Source organism: Loxodonta africana, chromosome 23 (genome assembly GCF_030014295.1).
Source record: "Loxodonta africana isolate mLoxAfr1 chromosome 23, mLoxAfr1.hap2, whole genome shotgun sequence".
Classification (NCBI taxonomy): Eukaryota; Metazoa; Chordata; class Mammalia; order Proboscidea; family Elephantidae; genus Loxodonta; species Loxodonta africana.
Genome location: NC_087364.1, coordinates 27087833 through 27105907, shown reverse-complemented (window position 1 = coordinate 27105907; position 18075 = coordinate 27087833).

Genomic DNA, 18075 nt, shown 5'->3' with positions numbered 1-18075 from the left:
TATTTGAGAGACAGTTTTGCTGGATATGTAATTCTTGGCTGGCATTCTTTTTCCTTCAAGGCTTTATATATGTCATCCCATTGCCTTCTTGCCTGTATGGTTTCTGCTGAATAGTCAAAGTTTAGTCTTATCGACTCTCGTTTGTAGGTGACTTTTCATTTATTCCTAGCCACTTTTAAAATTCTTTATCTTTGGTTTTGACAAGTTTGATTATGTTTTGGTGACTTTCTTTTGGGATCTACCTTGTGTGGGTTTTAATGAGCAACTTGGATAGATATCTTCTCATCCTTCATGATATCAGGAAAGTTTTCTGCCAACAATTCTGTATGTGTTTTCTGTCATCCCCCCTTGTTCTGGTACTTCTGATAGAGTCCCACATAATTCTTAGGGTTTCTTTGTTTTAAAAAATTCCTTTATCTGATTTTTCCTCAAATATTTTGGTGTCAAGTGCTTTACCATCAATCTCCCTAATTCTGACTTCCATTGCCTCAATTCTGCTCCTATGACTTTCTATTGAGTTGTCTAATTCTGAAATTTTATTGTTAATCTTCTGGATTTCTGTTTGCTGTCTATCGATGCTTGCAGCCTGTTAAATTTGTCATTATGCTCTTGTCTAATCTGCTTAAGTTCCTCTATTGATATATTTGTGTGCTGCTTCGCTTATTCTGTGTTTTGCCTGATCACCTTCTTGATCTCTAGAAGAGTTCTGTATATTAATCTTTTGTATTCTACCTCCTGTAATTCCATGAAGTTCTCTTCATCCAGAAGATTTCTTGATTCTTTGTTTTGGGAACTTGCAGAAGAACTTGCTGGCCTGTCTCTTCATGTGATTCGATACTGACTCTTGTCTCTCTTTCTCAGGCATCAATAAGTTATTGAATTTATTTTATGTTTGCTGTGTCCTAGCTTCTTGTTTTGTTTTGCTATGCCCATATAGGCAGCTTAAGTGGGCTAGTTGCTTATTGGTGACTTTGAAATTCTAATGTCCTGTCACCAGGTGGTTAGAGCTGTTATTAGGTATCTGAACCCAGGAGCCTGGTTTCCTTGAATGGATTCAGCTCATGTGTCCAGGTAGTCAGTCGCCAAGTGTGTTGTGCAGGTTCTCACCTACAGACCTAGATGAACAGGGGTGATTGGTGCAGGTACAGGTACCTGGCTGTAGTAGGGGGTCACTTGCTGAACAAGGCAGGGGGCTGACAACCACCCCTGAGTGTGAGGAAAGCATGTCCCTCTTCCCTAAAGCATGTAGGTAGGTGGATTTTGCAGCTGGACTACAGGCACCCAGTGCAGTTGTCTGTAAGGACTGGGAGGCACCACTTATTCTTGGACCCATGTCCCAGGTGGATAGGTGGTTGGGTGGAGCCACCAGTCCTCAGGCCCCTCATGTGGGTAGGTGAAGACCCTGCTAATAGACAGAGCGGTGCCAAATGTCACAAACCTGCTTATCCACCATATAGCTGAAACAGTTGAAGTTAGACTTCAGGTATATACCCTGTTGTACTGTGCTAATGAGGACCTACACTGTTGAAATGGGCTCACACAGAGCTGTGCAGGTGCGAAAGGTATGGACCCCTTATTCCCGTGCCTAGGCAAAGAAGCTGTTTCTGCCCACATTCCCAGCTTAGGGGAACCAGCAAATTATTTTTTCCCGTATGTTAATTTGTTCCTTCTCCAAGGCCAGGGAATGGCTCAGGACATGTGATGGGTTCTACTTCCAGCCCAGGGGATGCAGGTGGCTGGGGCCCCTTGCAGAGTGGGAAGGGAGCAGGTAAGTGGGAGAGGGTTTTTTTCCCAAAGGGGTGTTTTTGATCTGCATGGTAGGTTAGATGCATGTACTTATCTTTTGCCTATCAAAACCACTTTTTGCTGATTCTGGAGGTGTGAGTAGACTCTTCACCGCTCGGTCTATCCTGATGTGGAAAATGTGTCCTGAACACCACTGCTTGCCTTACAGTGCTTGCACGAGCAGATCTGGCCTGTAGGGTACAAGTTCCCACCAGGTCAGGTCTGCCAACTCCTTGCTGCTTCTGAACCATTTCTCCCTTTCCCTACTGCTCAGTCCCATTCCTCAACTTTGCCTTTAATGTTCAGGGCTCCTAGATTGTTATATATAATCAACTCACCTGTTCTTTCTGGGTCTTTGTTGTAAGAGGGACCACAGGAAGAGTCTGATTACTCTGCCATCTTGGCCCCAGCTCCCCTAGGGTATTTTGAGGTAGCTTTTTTTTTTTCCCCTTCCAGGTGAAGGAATTGTGACTGTAACTTGTTCTGCATCATGGAAAATATGTCTTCTTTTTCTTTAGTGGTAAAGAGACCCTCTTAAACAATGAAGTGCCATGGCGTACATATGGATAGTGATGTCACCAACAGCTAATAAATAATATGACAATATTTTACATTTTGTGCAGTGCTTCTGCTCCCCCAAATCCTGCAGTTGTAACGTAAGTAAGTGCTTCTGAAAGAAAGCCATTTTGAACGTGGTGAATATAAATGGAAGGGTGGGAATTCATAGCTCTCTCCTTAACTGTCACACTGTTATGGACCGCTCCCCAGTGTATCCTCCATTTCCATATAGACTGGGTTAGTAGTTCTTTGACTTTGGAATTTCAGGGAGCAGTAAACATTGCCAAAAATATTTGGAGGTACTGACATGCCTGTCAACTTTTAATTTTGCTTTAAAAAAGCACGTTAAAAATATAAAAACAAAATAAAAAAACTAAAACCAAAATCAACGAACATATAGCTCCCCCATTCATAATTAACTGCATCCTTCATGAAAGAAATGACATCGCAATACCAAAATATGTACTGAGAAATCCATGATCTGTAATACATACCAAAAAACCAAACCCATTGTTGCTGAGTTGATTCTGACTAACAACGACCCTCTAGGACAGAGTAGAACTGCCCCATATGGTTTCCAAGGGGTAGCTGGTGAATTCCAACTGCCAACCTTTTGGTTAGCAGCTGAGTTCTTAACCGTTATGCCACCAGGGCTCTCTGTAATACATGATAGTCTTTTAAATAGACAAAATTTTTCACAGGAAAAGCTTACGGCATTTCTCTTATTTGATTGTGCATGTAAGCCAATGTTCTTTCCCTCTGCAATTCTGTGTTTCTCAGACTTGTCAGAGGCAAACACTTGGGGCTCTCCCAGAAGTGTCTTGGAAGGAGCTTTGGAGTCCTGGTGACAGTCTGGCATTGTCAGATGTGAGAACAGGTGGTGGGCTTGTACTGACAGTGAGCACAGAGGGGTTTGCATGTTTGACACCATCCAGAGGACTTGGGGCTGTGACACCTGCATGCTCTGGACTCACTACAATTTGGGCCCAATAGAAGAAGCATTTTCCTTGTTTGCTAGCTTCTTATGCTTCTCAGATTATGGTGCTCAATTTACTTGTCCAGGACACGATACCCCTGAACCTTGTGTATATCAGATAGAACCATGTGTGCACAGGCCTCTCCATGTGTGTTCCAGTGCTCCCTGGCCTTATCCTCTAGGACTGTGGGGGGTGACCAGGGACCTTGCTTTTCTCTGCTTCAGGTGCTGAGAAGGATGCTTTGGTGTGTCAAAAAGACTTGCCCTAAAAGGTATTTTGTGATCCTGAGTAGAATTTAAGTAAATTTACCATGTACATGTCCTGTAAACCAAACCAAACGTGTTGTTGTTCAGTCAATTCCAACTCATAGCAACCATATAGGACAGAGTAGAATTGCCCCCATAGGATTTCCAATCTTTATGAGAGCAGACTGTCACACCTTTTTCATGTGGAACCAACCTTTCAGTTAGCAGCCACTTTGACCACTGAGCCACTAGACTCCTTACATATTCTGTACACTATGAAATTCTCCAAATTTGCTTTTCTTTAAAGAGTTTTTTCTTTAATTATCAAAGAACCCTTGTATCTATAAAGAACTGAGTGACACCTTCATGAGTTAAGTTTTGCTCACCTCAACTTCTAGCCTGAGGCCTGATCACTTTGTTGTTTTTGTTGTTGTTAGCTGCTTTTGTATCTGCCAGACTCATGTGACACCACACACAACAGAAGGAAATGCTGCCTTGTCCTGCACCATCCCCATGACTGATAGTGGATCAGACCATTGTGATCCCTATGGTTATCATTGGCTGATTTTTAGAAGTAGAGTGCCAGGCTTTTCATCCGCATCCATCTTAGTCTGAAAGCTCCACTGAAACCTGTTCAGCATCATAGAAACACACATGTCTTCACTGACAGACAGGTGGTGACCGTGCATGAGATGCATTGGCCAGGAATTAAACCAGGGTCTACCACACGGAAGGTGAGAGTTCTACCACTGAACCACCTCCGGCCCTCAGTAACCATTATTTCCTGAAAAGGAAGGCAAGAGATCAGTGCTTTGCCCCAGCTTCTTGGGGTGAGGCCACTTCACATCTACTTGTTTACCAGGCAGGGGAGATGCTGGGGAAGTAGAAGGGCTCATGTGCCAGGACTGCTGACAGAAACTCCAAATGCGACATGTACTTCCTTCCTGGTATAAAAAAAGTACACACACACATTTCAGAATAGAGTATAATTCTAGAAGATGCTTAGTTCCTTCTGTCTCTGAAGTGTTTGAACTTATTTTAAGAGTTTGAACTTATTATTAAGGCCAATAGGCTTATTTTTTATAAAGTATAATATTATATATGTAAAATTATAATAAATTGTCTACATGAACCTGACACACTAGCAGAGAAAAAGGTGTTTCCAGAGTCCAAGTGTATCACAAACAAATTAATTTTCTACAATTCTTTTTCCAAGGCCTCTGACTTAACCTTAAAAGCTAGTTCCATTCACAATCTGCATTTAGCAAAAACAATAAGACACATTCTTTTTTTCAAACACCCTGAGACTTTTTCAAAATGTATTTACACCAATGAATTCCTATTAAATGAGAAAATGGTTACCTATGGAGTTTAAATGGCTTCTTGAAGGATACAGTGGCAAAGAAAGACCAAAGCTCTTCATTTTCTGACCCAACCCAGTGCCTGCAGCTATATATTCTTTCTTCTTGCCACATTTCCTTCTAAGAACAAGGCCTCTGGAATTTGATTGCCTGGGGTCTCTGTTCTGCCACTTACATACTGCGTGATAGAGGTTAAGTCTGAATTGTGAATTCTTTAAAATGGCTATACCTACCATATAGATTTTTGAGAGGAGAGGTAGAGTGGGGTGAAATTTTAATGAGAAAGAGTATGGAAATTCCCTAGAACAGCCTGGCACTTACTAAGGTTTGAGCTACTTATAGCAGCAAGAAATCCTTGCTACTATTATGATTACCTCTCTATCCAGGGCTACCTCTTAGTTCCTATCCAGATCATGGCACAGCTTTCCAAACTGGCCATCTTACCTAGATACTGCCCACTTCAGACTCTCTACCCCATTGCTAATGACAATGGTTTTCCCAGATACATTGTCTTTCTTTCTTAAGGTCCAGGAGTAGCTTCCTGAGTTCAGCAGGACCTGCCACCCTACATTAAGCATGGCCTGCCAGGCTTGGGGAGTCCCTGAGTGGTGCAACAATTAAGGTGCTTGGTTACTAACTGATAAATGAGAGGTTCGAGTCTACCCAGAGGCACCTCGGAAGAAAGGCCTGGTGATCTACTTCTGAAAAATCGGTCATTGAAAACCACATGGAGCTCTATTCGGAAACATGTGGGGTTGCCATGAGTCATGGTCGACTCAATGGCTTTTTTTTTTTTTTTTTTTGCCAGGTCTGGGAAGAACAGGGGAGGGAGCCCACACCCAGGAGCACGGCCTGTTACCCAGTAATCCAGGTTCTGTGGTGAAGTGTCACGAAAATGCATTCTTTCAGTGGTGACATTACTTCAAGTAAAACTCAATTTATGGTGGCATCGCCATTTGTGTTCTGCTCCCTTGAGCTTGCACTGAGCTCTCTGTATACCTTTAACGTGGGTGATGCTCCCCACAGGGCCTACACAGCTGGTTCTCACAGAATGCTTGGTGAAGAGTACAAGGAAGACAAATGCTGGACTCCAAGCAGCTGCTGAAAAAGACATCTGGGCCACTATGGAGACATCCAAGGCAAGAAGGAAATCAGCTGCTTTCTGAGAGTGTGAACAAGAGTCACAAAACAGACTTTAACCACAAGAAACTGTTTATTGAGCTGCAAATATCTGACAGGCATCAGAAAACACCCAGGAAAGCTCCGGGGAGGCATGGCTTTAAGGCGGATACAGCTGCGTGCCATCAGCAGAGGTGAGAAACCCTCAATTTGCATGTGGATCAGATCCCAGTGCACCAGCCCAGGCCAAACCTGGAGCTGACTGAGGCTTGGTGGAATTCTGGGAATTTCTGAGGAATTTCCGCAGGCCCAGTTATGGATGGGAGATGAAAGATTGCTCTGCAAAAGAGGCAAGGCTGAACACTTTGTGTGCCGACTGAGCACCTCCTAAGTGAGAGGCTCTCTGAGTCCCTGGGATGCTTTCATATCTCATTCACCTGGGGGCTCATGAGGGCTAGCTAGACCAGGAGGAAGGAAAAGTCCAAGATCTTCAAAGCCCACCTACATGTTCTCTCCAATTCCACAGCTATTTTACTGTAAGTTCACAAATTAAATTCTGTTACTATTTCCGATAACAAATTTACAGTCTGAAAAAACTCATTAAAATCATCCCGAAGGTGGATCTTCATTAAGATATATCAGGCATGGCTACCTTCCTGCAGGTAAGTAAGCTGACTGCGTTTTACAGGTGGAATAAGTAAGGCCAACAGAGATGAAAGCACTTCAGTCCCTTGTTACAAATGTTTACCAATCGTTTGTCACGTGCCAAGTGCGAACCAAGGTCATTCACTGTTTAAGTAACGGGATGAACAGAAATAGGTACTTACTTGTCCCATTTACCCGAGGACAATATATCAAAGTGGAAATGGAAATTTATAAGTTCTTCATCCTGTCCTTGTGCCCAAAACCACACATACACACCCACACACAAAATACACACACACATAATACACACTCACACAGACACACAACACACAAAAAAAATCCCCATAAAGACGTTGTTGAAAGATTCTAGGGAATGGGATGTTTTGACTTAAAAAAAAATTGCCTTAGAAGTTTTTATTTCATAAAAAGTAGCTTCTCCTGAGCTATGTTGTCTGCTTTAAAAAAAAAAAAAAGGTCTGCGTTGCATTTCTGTTAACATACCAAAAAAACCAAAGTCAATTTATGGAGGAGCCCTGGTGGTGCAGTGACAGAACTCGGCTGCTAACCAAAAGGTTGGCAGTTCGAATCCATCAGTCACTCCTTGGAAACCCTAGGAGGCAGTTCTACTCTGTCCTACAGGGTTGCTATAAGTTGGAATCTACTCAATGACAATGGGAAGAAACTTTAAGGAAGCAGATTACCACGTCTTCCATCACAGAGCCACTGGTGGGTTCAAACTGTCGACCTTTTGGTTAGCAGCCGAGTGCTTTAACCACTGTGCCATCAGGGCTTCTCATAATCTCTGGTAAATATAGTTAGGCATATCTGAAAAAAAGTTTCCCAAACTAATTTTTGTTATTTAAGTATTGCCAAAATGTGTTTTCTTCAGGATTTGTGCTCTGGTGCTGAATTCCGTTGGGAGGTCTTTCTTGCTTTGCAGTGACTAAGCTCGCAGCAAGAACACGTCTTGTTAGCTTTTAAGAGCTCATCTGTTAACCTCTCTTGACAGGGATCATGTCAGGATGTATGTGACCACTGTGAAACTTTATCTGTGATTGTCAGGCGCATTCGAAATTTCCTTTTATAATGTTTTTTTCTATCAAGATGTCTTTGGTCAATACCAGATCCTCAAGAAAGGCCTTCAATTCAGTCTAATCTCTGCCATGCTGCTTGGCAATTGATATGAATTACTTTGACATTTTTGAGACTGCAGATTTCCCAGCAGGATAGCGAAAGAGAAATTTTATAAATACTGTGACCTTGAAATACAAAAGTCATTTCGCTTTCCTGCACTGCATTTTACCATGTGCCCTCTTGAAATCCAAGTACCAAAAGGCAATGAGGCGATGAAACTGGAATTTTTCCTTGCAGATCGGGACTGGGGAGACTGACATTTGGCAATGAGATTTTGTTCTATCCCTGTAGTAATTCATTAGAGAAATGGACTGAGTTTTTTAGTGAGGGCCTGAGGGATTGTATAATAGTTTTCAATGGACTTTAAGCATAGACATAGACCCCTGAGTGACACACAGTAGGACAAAAGCTTACAACACTGAAAGGTGACTGGAAAACTGGCATGGCCAGCAAGGCACTGGGAGAGGTGAAGATGTTAGGAAGATTTGGAAAATGATGAAGCACCTTGGAGCTGAGGTAAAAGGGTGTTTATAAGGGTAGGAAAACATGAAAAAAATAGGTTACTAAGGAATGGTAGAGAGGTTCCATAGCCAACCCCAAACCAAACCCATTGCTCTCAAGTCAATTCTGACTCATAGCAACCTATAGCACAGAGCAGAACTGCCCCGTAGGGTTTCCAAGGCTGTAAATCTTTACGGAAGGAGACTGACACATCTTTCTCCCGCAGAACGGCTGGTGGGTTTGAACCATCAACCTTTTGGTTAGCAGCTGAGCGCTTTAACCACTGTGCCACCAAGGCTCCTTGTTCCATACCAGGCAGTGAGAAAAGACAAATGTTGACCTGAATATAGTGATGAAACAGACACTGGATTATGGGGGTGGAGGGGAAGGAGTTTATACAGAAAAATGTGCGCACCAAGAGGTTACATCGGAAGTAGATGCCTGCACTTCCAGTGTCTGTATTATACAAGACTTCTTAAGTAGAGGTTGAGTGAAAAAGAGGAAGACCCTCAACAAGATGAATTGACACAGTGGCTGCAACAGTGGGCTTAACCATACCTGTTATTGTGAGGATGGCCCAGGACTGGGCAATGTTTCATCCTGTTATACATGTGGTCACTACGAGTTGAAACTGGCTCGACAGCACCTAACAACAACAACTGCCAAATACAAGTGAATCTTTTCCATCCATCAATACCAAATATTCACACCAAATTATCCTCAGCACCATTCCCCAGTCTTTTCCATCTTTGAGCAGTTCTCAAGCATTCTTTGGGAGGAGTGCGTGTGGCCAAGGGGATAGGGATGCAGGGGGAGGGGGTGGCAGGGCTCAATTGGAGGAATCCATTTCAAAATGGAAAATTTCAAAGAAGAGAGTGGCAACTTGACATGATTTGGAAAACAGAGAAAATACCATTGGATAAAACACTTTCTGTTGAAAAAATATTTAATAAGTCATTTCAGGGACACTGTTGGGTGCTGAGGATACCGTGAGGAGCACAAACAGACACACTGGCTGCCCTTGCAGATGCGTAACTTACCGGAGAGACAGGTGTTAATGAGAGAATCCCCAAACTATAAAACTGCAACAGTGACAAATGCTAAGGAATGATTTTTCTAGTTTTAAATTTCTCAGTGAAAGTGCTTAAATGTCTAAGCATAATTTTGTCCTGTTTTGGAATCTTTTCCCTTTATTCATTAAATAAATATTGAGGGCCTACTATGTGTAGGAAGGAGCCCTGTTTGCTCAGCGGTTAAAGCACTTGGCTGGTTCTAGCCCACCAGCCACTCCTCGGGAGAAAGATGTGGCAGTCTACGTCCATAAAGCTTTCAGCTTTGGAAATCCTACAGAGGCAGTTCTACTCCATCCTACGGGGTAGCTTTGAGTCGGAATCAACTCCATGGCAATAGGTTTGGTTTTTGTACTATGTGTAGGTGTCATGTTAGGCACTGGGGACATCATGGAGAAAGAAGCTAAAGTCTCTGGTCTCTTGTATCTCACAGAATAGTTTGGTGACTCAGATAATAAAACTAGCAAAATGACTCATATACATTATTCTTAATTACCTTCAATAATACTGTTGGTACATGCTGTTGAATTGATTCCAACTCATAGCAACCCTATAGGACCAAATAGAGCTGCCTCAGAGGGTCTCCAAGGCTGTAAATCTTTATGGGAGCACATCTCCGATTCTTTCTCCCATGAAGCAGCTGGCGGGTTTGAACCTCCAACTTTTTGGTTAGCAGCCAAGCGTTTAACCATTACGCCACCAGGCAGGCATCATTATCCCTATTTTACCGAAGGTGAATCTGAGGTAAAGAGGGATAAGCAACTTTCCCAAGGTCACACTGTCCAAAAATGGAAAAGTCATAATTTGAACCGATGCCTGTATGGTTTCAAAGGCTGTGTACTTTGTACTACACCATGATAGATATAGCAGTCTAATGTGCTCATTCTATTCATTCAGTAAAAAAGCAACTCATCTATTGCTTTCCTAACACCCTATCTTTAGCATGAAGGGTCAGGTGTTAGTGCTGCTCACCTCACTGTACTCCTGCTTGTGAGAAGGGGCCTGTGACCTCCCCACCTACTGTTTAAGTATCATACTGTCTGTCCCTTGTCCACTTTGGACAATTGTCCTCGGCCCTGGGCTTATTAAGTAGGAGGGCGTACTATTGTTTGAGAATGAGGCCAGTCCCAACTTCTCTCTCTTTCAACCTACATCAGCCCAGAAGTATACCATTTAAGCTTATTGGCAGGATTAATTTAAAGGAATGTGTGCCCCTCTAAGGGCCATATATTAATTCAGTAGTAACACAGGCACCAACCCCCTTCCGTCCGTTTGTCATACTGTGGTGCCTTGCCTGTATGGTAATGCTGGAAGCTATGCCACCAGTATTTCCAGCAGAGTCACCCGTAGAGGACAGGTTTCAGCAGAGCTTTCAGGACAAGATAGATTAGAAAGAAAGGTGTGACCATCTACTGAAAATTAGTGATTCATAGAGACCCTATGTACAACAGAAGGAAATACTGCCTGGTCCTATGCCATCCTCACAATTGCTGTTAGGCTTGAGCCCATTATTAGAGCCACTGTGTCAATTTATCTCATTAAGGGTCTTCCTCTTTTTCACTGACCCTCTACTTTACCGAGCATGATGTCCTTTTCCCAGGACTTATCTGTTCTGATAACATATCCAAAGTATGTGAGACGTAGTCTCCCCATCCTTGCTTCTAAGGAGCATTCTGAGTGTACTTCTTCCAAGACAAATTTGTTCATTTTTCTGGCAGCCCATGGTATATTCAATATTCTTCACCAACATCATATTTCAAAGGTCCCAATTCTTCTTCAGTCTTCCTTATTCATTGTCCAGCTTCTGCATGCATATAAGGCTGTTTGAAACACCATGGCTTGAGCTGGGCATACCTTAGTCTTCAAGGTGGCATCTTTGCTTTTAAAGAGCTCTTTTGCAGCAGATTTGCCCAGTACAGTGTGTCATTTGATTTCTTGACTGCTGCTTCCATGGGTGTTAATTGTGGAAGATTTTTGTTTTCTTTACTTTGAGGTGTAATCCATACTGAAGGCTGTGGTCTTTGATCTCCATCAGTAAGTGCTTAAGCTCCTCTTCACTTTCAGCAAGATAGGTTGTGTCATCTACATAATGCAGGTTGTTAATGAGTCTTCCTCCAATCCTAATGCTGCCTTCTTCTTTACATAGTGTGGTTTCTAGGATTATTTGCTCAGCATACAGATTGAATAAGAATGGTGAAAGGATACAACCCTGATGCACACTTTTTCTGACTTTAAATCACACAGTATCCCCTTGTTCTGTTCAAATGACTGCCTTATGGTCTATGTCCAGGTTCCTCAGAAGCACAATTATCCATAATTTGTTATGATCCATGCAGTTGAATGCCTTTGCATAATCAATAAAACACAGGTAAACATCTTTCTGGTATGCTCTGCTTTCAGCCAGGATGCATCTGACATCAGTGATGATATCCCTGGTTCCACGTCCTCTTCTGAATCAGACTTGAATTTCTGACAGTTCCCTGTCAATGTACTGCTGCAACCACTTTTGAATGAACTTCAGCAAAATTTTACTTTCTTGCGATATTAATGATATTGTTCAATAATTTCTACATTCCTTGCTTCAGAACAGGCACAAATAAAAATCTCTTCCTATCAGTTTTTTGGTGTAGATGAGTGAGCACTTCCAGTGCTACATCTGTTTGTTGAAACATCTCAATTAATATTCCTTCAATTCCTGGAGTCTTGTTTTTTGCCAGTGCCTTCAGTGCAGCTTAGACTTCTTCCTTCAGTACCGTTGATTCCTGATCATATGCCATCCCTAGAAAAGGTTGAACATTGACCAATTCTTTTTGGTATAGTGACTGTGTATTCCTTCTGTCTTCTTTTGCTGCTTCCTAAGTCATTTAATATTTTTCCCTAAGAATCCTTCAATATTGTAACTCGAAGCTTGAATTTTTCTTCAGTTTCTTGCAGCTTGAGAAATGCTGAGTGTGTTCTTCCCTTTTGGTTTTCTATCTCTAGTTCTTTGCACATGTCATCATAATAATTTACTTTGTCTTCTTGAGCCACCCTTTCAAATCTTCTGTTCAGTTCTTTTACTTCATCATTTCTTCCAGTTGCTTTAGCTACTCAACATTCAAGAGCAAGTTTCAGAGTTACTTCATACATCTATTTTGGTCTTGTCTTTCTTTCCTACCTTTTTAATGTCCTCTTGCTTTCTTCATGTATGATGTCTTTGATGTCATTCCACAACTCGTCTGGTCTTCAGTCATTAGTGTTCAATGCATCAAGTCTATTCCTAAGATGGTCTTTAAATTCAGGTGGGATATACTCAAGGTCATACTTTGGCTCTCTTGGACTTGTTCTTATTTTTTTCAGCTTCAGCTTAAACTTGTATATGAGCAATTGATGGTCTGATTTGAAGTTGGCCCCTGGCCTCATTCTGACTGATGATATTGAGCTTTACCATCTTCACTTTCCACAGATGTAGTAGATTTGATTCCTATGTATTCCATCTGGTGAAGTCCATGTATATCGTCACTGCTTATTTTGGTGAAAAATGGTATTTGTAATGAAGAAGTTGTTCTCACAAAATTCTCTCATTTGATCTCTGGCATTGTTTCTATCACCAAGGCCGTATTTTCCAACTACAGATCCTTCCTCTTTGTTTCTAAGTTCAAATTCCAATCACCAGTAATTACCAGTGCATCCCAATTGCATGTTTGATCAGTTTCAGACTGCAGAAGTTGGTAAAAATTTTCAATTTCTTCATCTTTGGTCTTGCTTGGTGCATCAATTTGAGCAATAGTATTAACTGTTCTTCCTTATAGGTGTATAGATATTATCCTATCACTGACAGCATTGTACTTCAGGATAGATCTTGAAATGTTTCTTTTTGACAATGAATGCAATGCCATTCATCTTCAAGTTGTCATTCCCAGCATAGCAGACCATATGATTATTCGATTCAGAATGTCTGATACCAGTCCATTTGAGCTCAGTAATGCCTAAGGTGTTGATCTTTATGCATTCCATTTCATTTTTGATGATTTCCAATTCTCCTAAATTTATACTTTGTGCATTCCAGGTGCCAATTATTAATGGATGTTTGCAGCTGTTTCTTCTCATTTTGAGTCATGCCACATCAGCAAATGAAGGTCCCAAAACTAGACTCCATTCATGTCATTAAGGTTGACTGTACTTTGGGGAGGCAGGTCTTCTCCAGTCATATTTTGAGTGCCTTCCAACCTGAAGGAGTCATCCCCCAGCACTATATCAGTTGATGTTCCACTGCTATTCATAAGGTTTTCACTGGCTAATTCTTTTCAGAAGTAGACTGTTGGGTTCTTCCTAGTCTGTCTTAGTCTGGAAGCTCAGCTGAAACCTGTCCATCATGGGTGACCCTGCTGTTATATGAATACCGGTGGCATAGCTTCCAACATCACAGCAACACACAACACTCAGAGTCACTATACCAAAAAAACAAACAAACAAAAAAAAACAAACAAAAAAAAAACTGGTTGACATTCAACCATTTCAGGAAGTAACATATGATCAGGAATTGATGGTACTGAAGGAAGAAATCCAAGCTGCACTGAAGGCACTGGTGAATGACAAGGCTCCAGGAACTGATGGAATACCAATTGAGGTGTTTCAACAAACAGATGCAGCCGTGGAAGTGCTCACTCATCTATGCCAAGAAATTTGGAAGACAGCTACCTGGCCAGGTGACTGAAAGAGATCCATATTTATGCCTATTCCCAAGAAAGGTGATCCCATTGAATTTGGAAATTATCAAACAATATTGTTGATATCACATACAAGTAAAATTTTCCTGAAGATCACTTGAAAGTGGCTGTAGCTGTACATTGACAGGGAACTGTCAGAAATTCAAGCCTAATTCAGAAGAGGATATGGAACCAGGGATATCATCACTGATGTCAGATGCATCCTAGCTGAAAGCAGAGAACACCAGAGAGATTACCTGTGTTTTATTGATTATGCAAAGGCATTTGACTGCATGGATCATAACAAATTATTACAACATTGCAAAGAATGGGAATTCCAAAGCACTTAATTGTGCTCCTGAGGAACCTGGACATAGATGAAGAGGCAGTCATTTGAACAGAACAAGGGGATACTGCATGATTTAAAGTCAGAAAACGTGTGCATCGGGGTTGTATCCTTTCACCATTCTTATTCAATCTGTATGCTTAGCAAATAATCTGAGAAACCACACTACATGAAGGAGAAGGCAGCATTAGGATTGGAGGAAGACTCATTAACAACCTGCGTTGTGCAGATGAGACAACCTAACTTGCTGAAAATGAAGAGGAGTTTAGGCACTTACAGATGGAGATCAAAGACCACAGCCTTCAGTATGGATTACACCTCAAGGTAAAGAAAACAAAAATCCTCATAAATGGACCAATAATCAACATCATGATAAATTGAGAGAAGACTGAAGTTGTCAATTACTTCATTTTACTTGAATTCACAATCAACACCCATAGAAGTAACAGTCAAGAAATCAAAATACGTATTGCATTGGGCAAATCGGCTGTAAGAGATCTCTTTAAAGTATTAAAAAGCAAAGATGTCACCTTGAGGACTAAGGTGCACCTGACCCAAGCCATGGTGTTTTCAATCATCTCATATGCTTGTGAAAGCTGGACAATGATTATGGAAGACTGAAGAAAAGTGGACACCTTTGAATTGTGGTATTGGGGAAGAATATTGGATATACTATGGACTCCCAAAAGAAGGAACAAATCTGTCTTGGAAGATGTAGAATCAGAATGCTCCTTAGAAGCAAGGATGTTGAGATTATATCTCACATACTTTGACATGTTATCAGGAGGGATCCATCCCTAGAGAAGGTCATCATGCTTGGTAAAGTAGAGGGTCAGCAAAAAAGGGGAAGACCATCAGGGGGATGGACTGACACAGTGGCTGCAACAATTGCCTCAAACATAGCAACAATTGTGAGGATGGCACAGGATTGTGCATAGGGTTGCTATGAGTCATAACAGACTCAATGGCACCTAACACAACAACAGCAACAATGCCTAGGATTTGCATTCCATTTCATTTTCAATGATTTCCAATTTTCCTAGATTCATACTTTGTACATTCCACATTCTGATTATAAATGGATGTTTGCAGCTGTTTCTTCTCATTTTGAGTCATGCCATATCAGCAAATGAAGGTCCCGGAAGCTTGGCTCCATCCACATCATTAAGGTCGACTCTACTTTGAGGAGGTAACTCTTCCCCAGCTGTCTTTTGAGTGCCTTCCAACCCGAGGGGCTCATCTTCTGGCAGTATATCAGACAATGTTCCACTGCTATTCATAAGGTTTTCACTGGCTAATTCTTTCCAGAAATAGACTGCCAGGTCCTTCTTCCTAGTGTGTCTTAGTCTGGAAACTCCACTGAAACCTGTCCACCATGAATGACCCTGCTGGTATTTGAAATGCCGGTGGGATGGCTTCCACCATGACAGCAACATGCAAGCCCCCACTGTATGATATACTGACAATGGATGGGGAGACATATGGTAGGTATATGTTTAACCTTATAAGAAATTCCCAAACTTTTTTCCAAAGTGACTGAACTAATCCCGGTAAGAATATATGAGAGTTCTCATTGCTGTGTGCTTATGAAAACATTGGTGTTGTCAATCCTTTTTAATTTTAACCATTCTAGAGGTTATGTTATCTTACGATTAGAGGTTATGTCAATTACAACATTAAAAAGCAAAAATGTCAAGGGGTGGGGTCAAGATGGCAGAATAGCCAGACCTTCCTGCTATCCCTCTTACAACAAAGACCTGAAAAAACAAGTGAAATGATTATATTTATGACAAGCTAGAAGACCTGAACATCAAAGTCAAAGTTAGAAAATGGACTGAGCAGCATGGGGAGGGAGAAACAGTTCAGAAACAGAGAGGAGTCTCCTGACCTGAATTGCCAGGATACCTCAGTCACCATTCCTGGGAGCAACCGTGGCAGGCTGGTGGTAGTGTTCGGCCACAGTTTCCTCAGGGAGAAGCAGCCAGCCACATAGCCTACTCACACTTCGGAAACCAGAGAAGAAAGGCGCTCTTGGCAAAAGCTAAGTACTTGTGTATATTTTACCATGGCCCCCGCCCCCAAGCCAGCTTCGATGGCTGTTGATTTCCCTGGGCCTGAGATAGGCCGTGTTGAGTATACAGAGCCATGCTCCCAGCCTTGGAGTAGGAATAAATTCACAATCGGGAGAAAAGATAATTTGTCAGCTCCACTAACCAGGGGAGCTCAGGAGAGAAGTGGCTCCTGTCCATGGACTGTGAATACCTTTACACCCTGCTTGGACCTGTGTGGGCCTATTTCAGGAGAATAGGCCCTTGTTGGCAGACTGCAACCCTTTCAGCTGTGTGGTGAAAAAGTGGGTGTTTGATATTTGACACTGCTTTGCCTGTTAAATAGGGTCACCTACCCACACCAAAGGCCTAAGGACTGGTGACTCCACTCAGGTCACCCAGCCACCCACAACAGAGGTCCAAGGATAACTGGTACCTCCCAGTCCTTACAACCAAAAGCATTGGTTGCCCATGGTCCATTTGCAGAACTCATCCACCAGTACACTCTAGGAAGCAAGGATGCACTTTCCTCACAGACATTGAAGGGATAGTTATAAGCCCACTGCCTTGTTCAGAGTGTGACCCCCTGCTGTAACCAGATACTGGTACCTACACTGATCACCTCTGTCCCTCTAAGACTGTAGGACACAGCCTGTACCACGCACTTGATGATCAGCTGCCTGGACACCTGAGCTGAATTCATACAAGAAAAGTGAAGGGACTCCTAGACTGATATATATGATAACAGCTCTAGCCATCTGGGGACAGGATGTCAGAGCTTCAAAGGTGAAAATAATCAAGCTAGCTCACTCAAGCAACTCAACTGTGCACATCAAAACAAAACAAAGAAAGAAGCTAGGATACAGTAAGCAAACATAAACTAAACTAACACAATAACTTATAGATGGCTTGGAGACAACAGTCAATATCAAGTCTCACAAAGAAACAGACCTCAACAAGCTCTGAAAACAAAGAATCAATGGATGTTCTGGATGAAGGTGACGTCCTGGAATTACTGGATGCAGAATTCAAAAGATCAATATACAGAACTCTTCAAGACATCCAGAATACAATTAACAAGGAGATCAGGCAATACACAGAATGAGTCAAGGAACACACAAAGTAGTTGAAGAAATTAAAAGAGCATAAAAGAACATATTCAAGAACATAATGAAAAATTTAATAAGCTGCAAATCCATAGAGAAACAGCAATCAGAAATTCAGAAGATTAACAATAAAATTACAGAATTAGACAACTCAGTAGAAAGCCAGAGGAGCAGAACTGAGGAAGTGGAAGGGAAAATTGGTGAGCTTGAAGATAAAGCACTTGGCACCAATATATATGAAGAGAACTCAGATAAAAGAATTAAAAAAAATGAAGAAAACTTAAGAATCATGTGGGACTCTATTAAGAGAAATAACCTGCGAGTGATTGGAGTATCAGAACATAGAGGGACAACAGGAAATACAGAGAGAATTGTTGAAGATTTGTTGGCAGAAAATGTCCCTGATATCATCAAAGATGAGAAGATATCTATCCAAGATGCTCATCGAACTCCACATAAGGTAGATTCTGAAAGAAAGTCACCAAGATATAT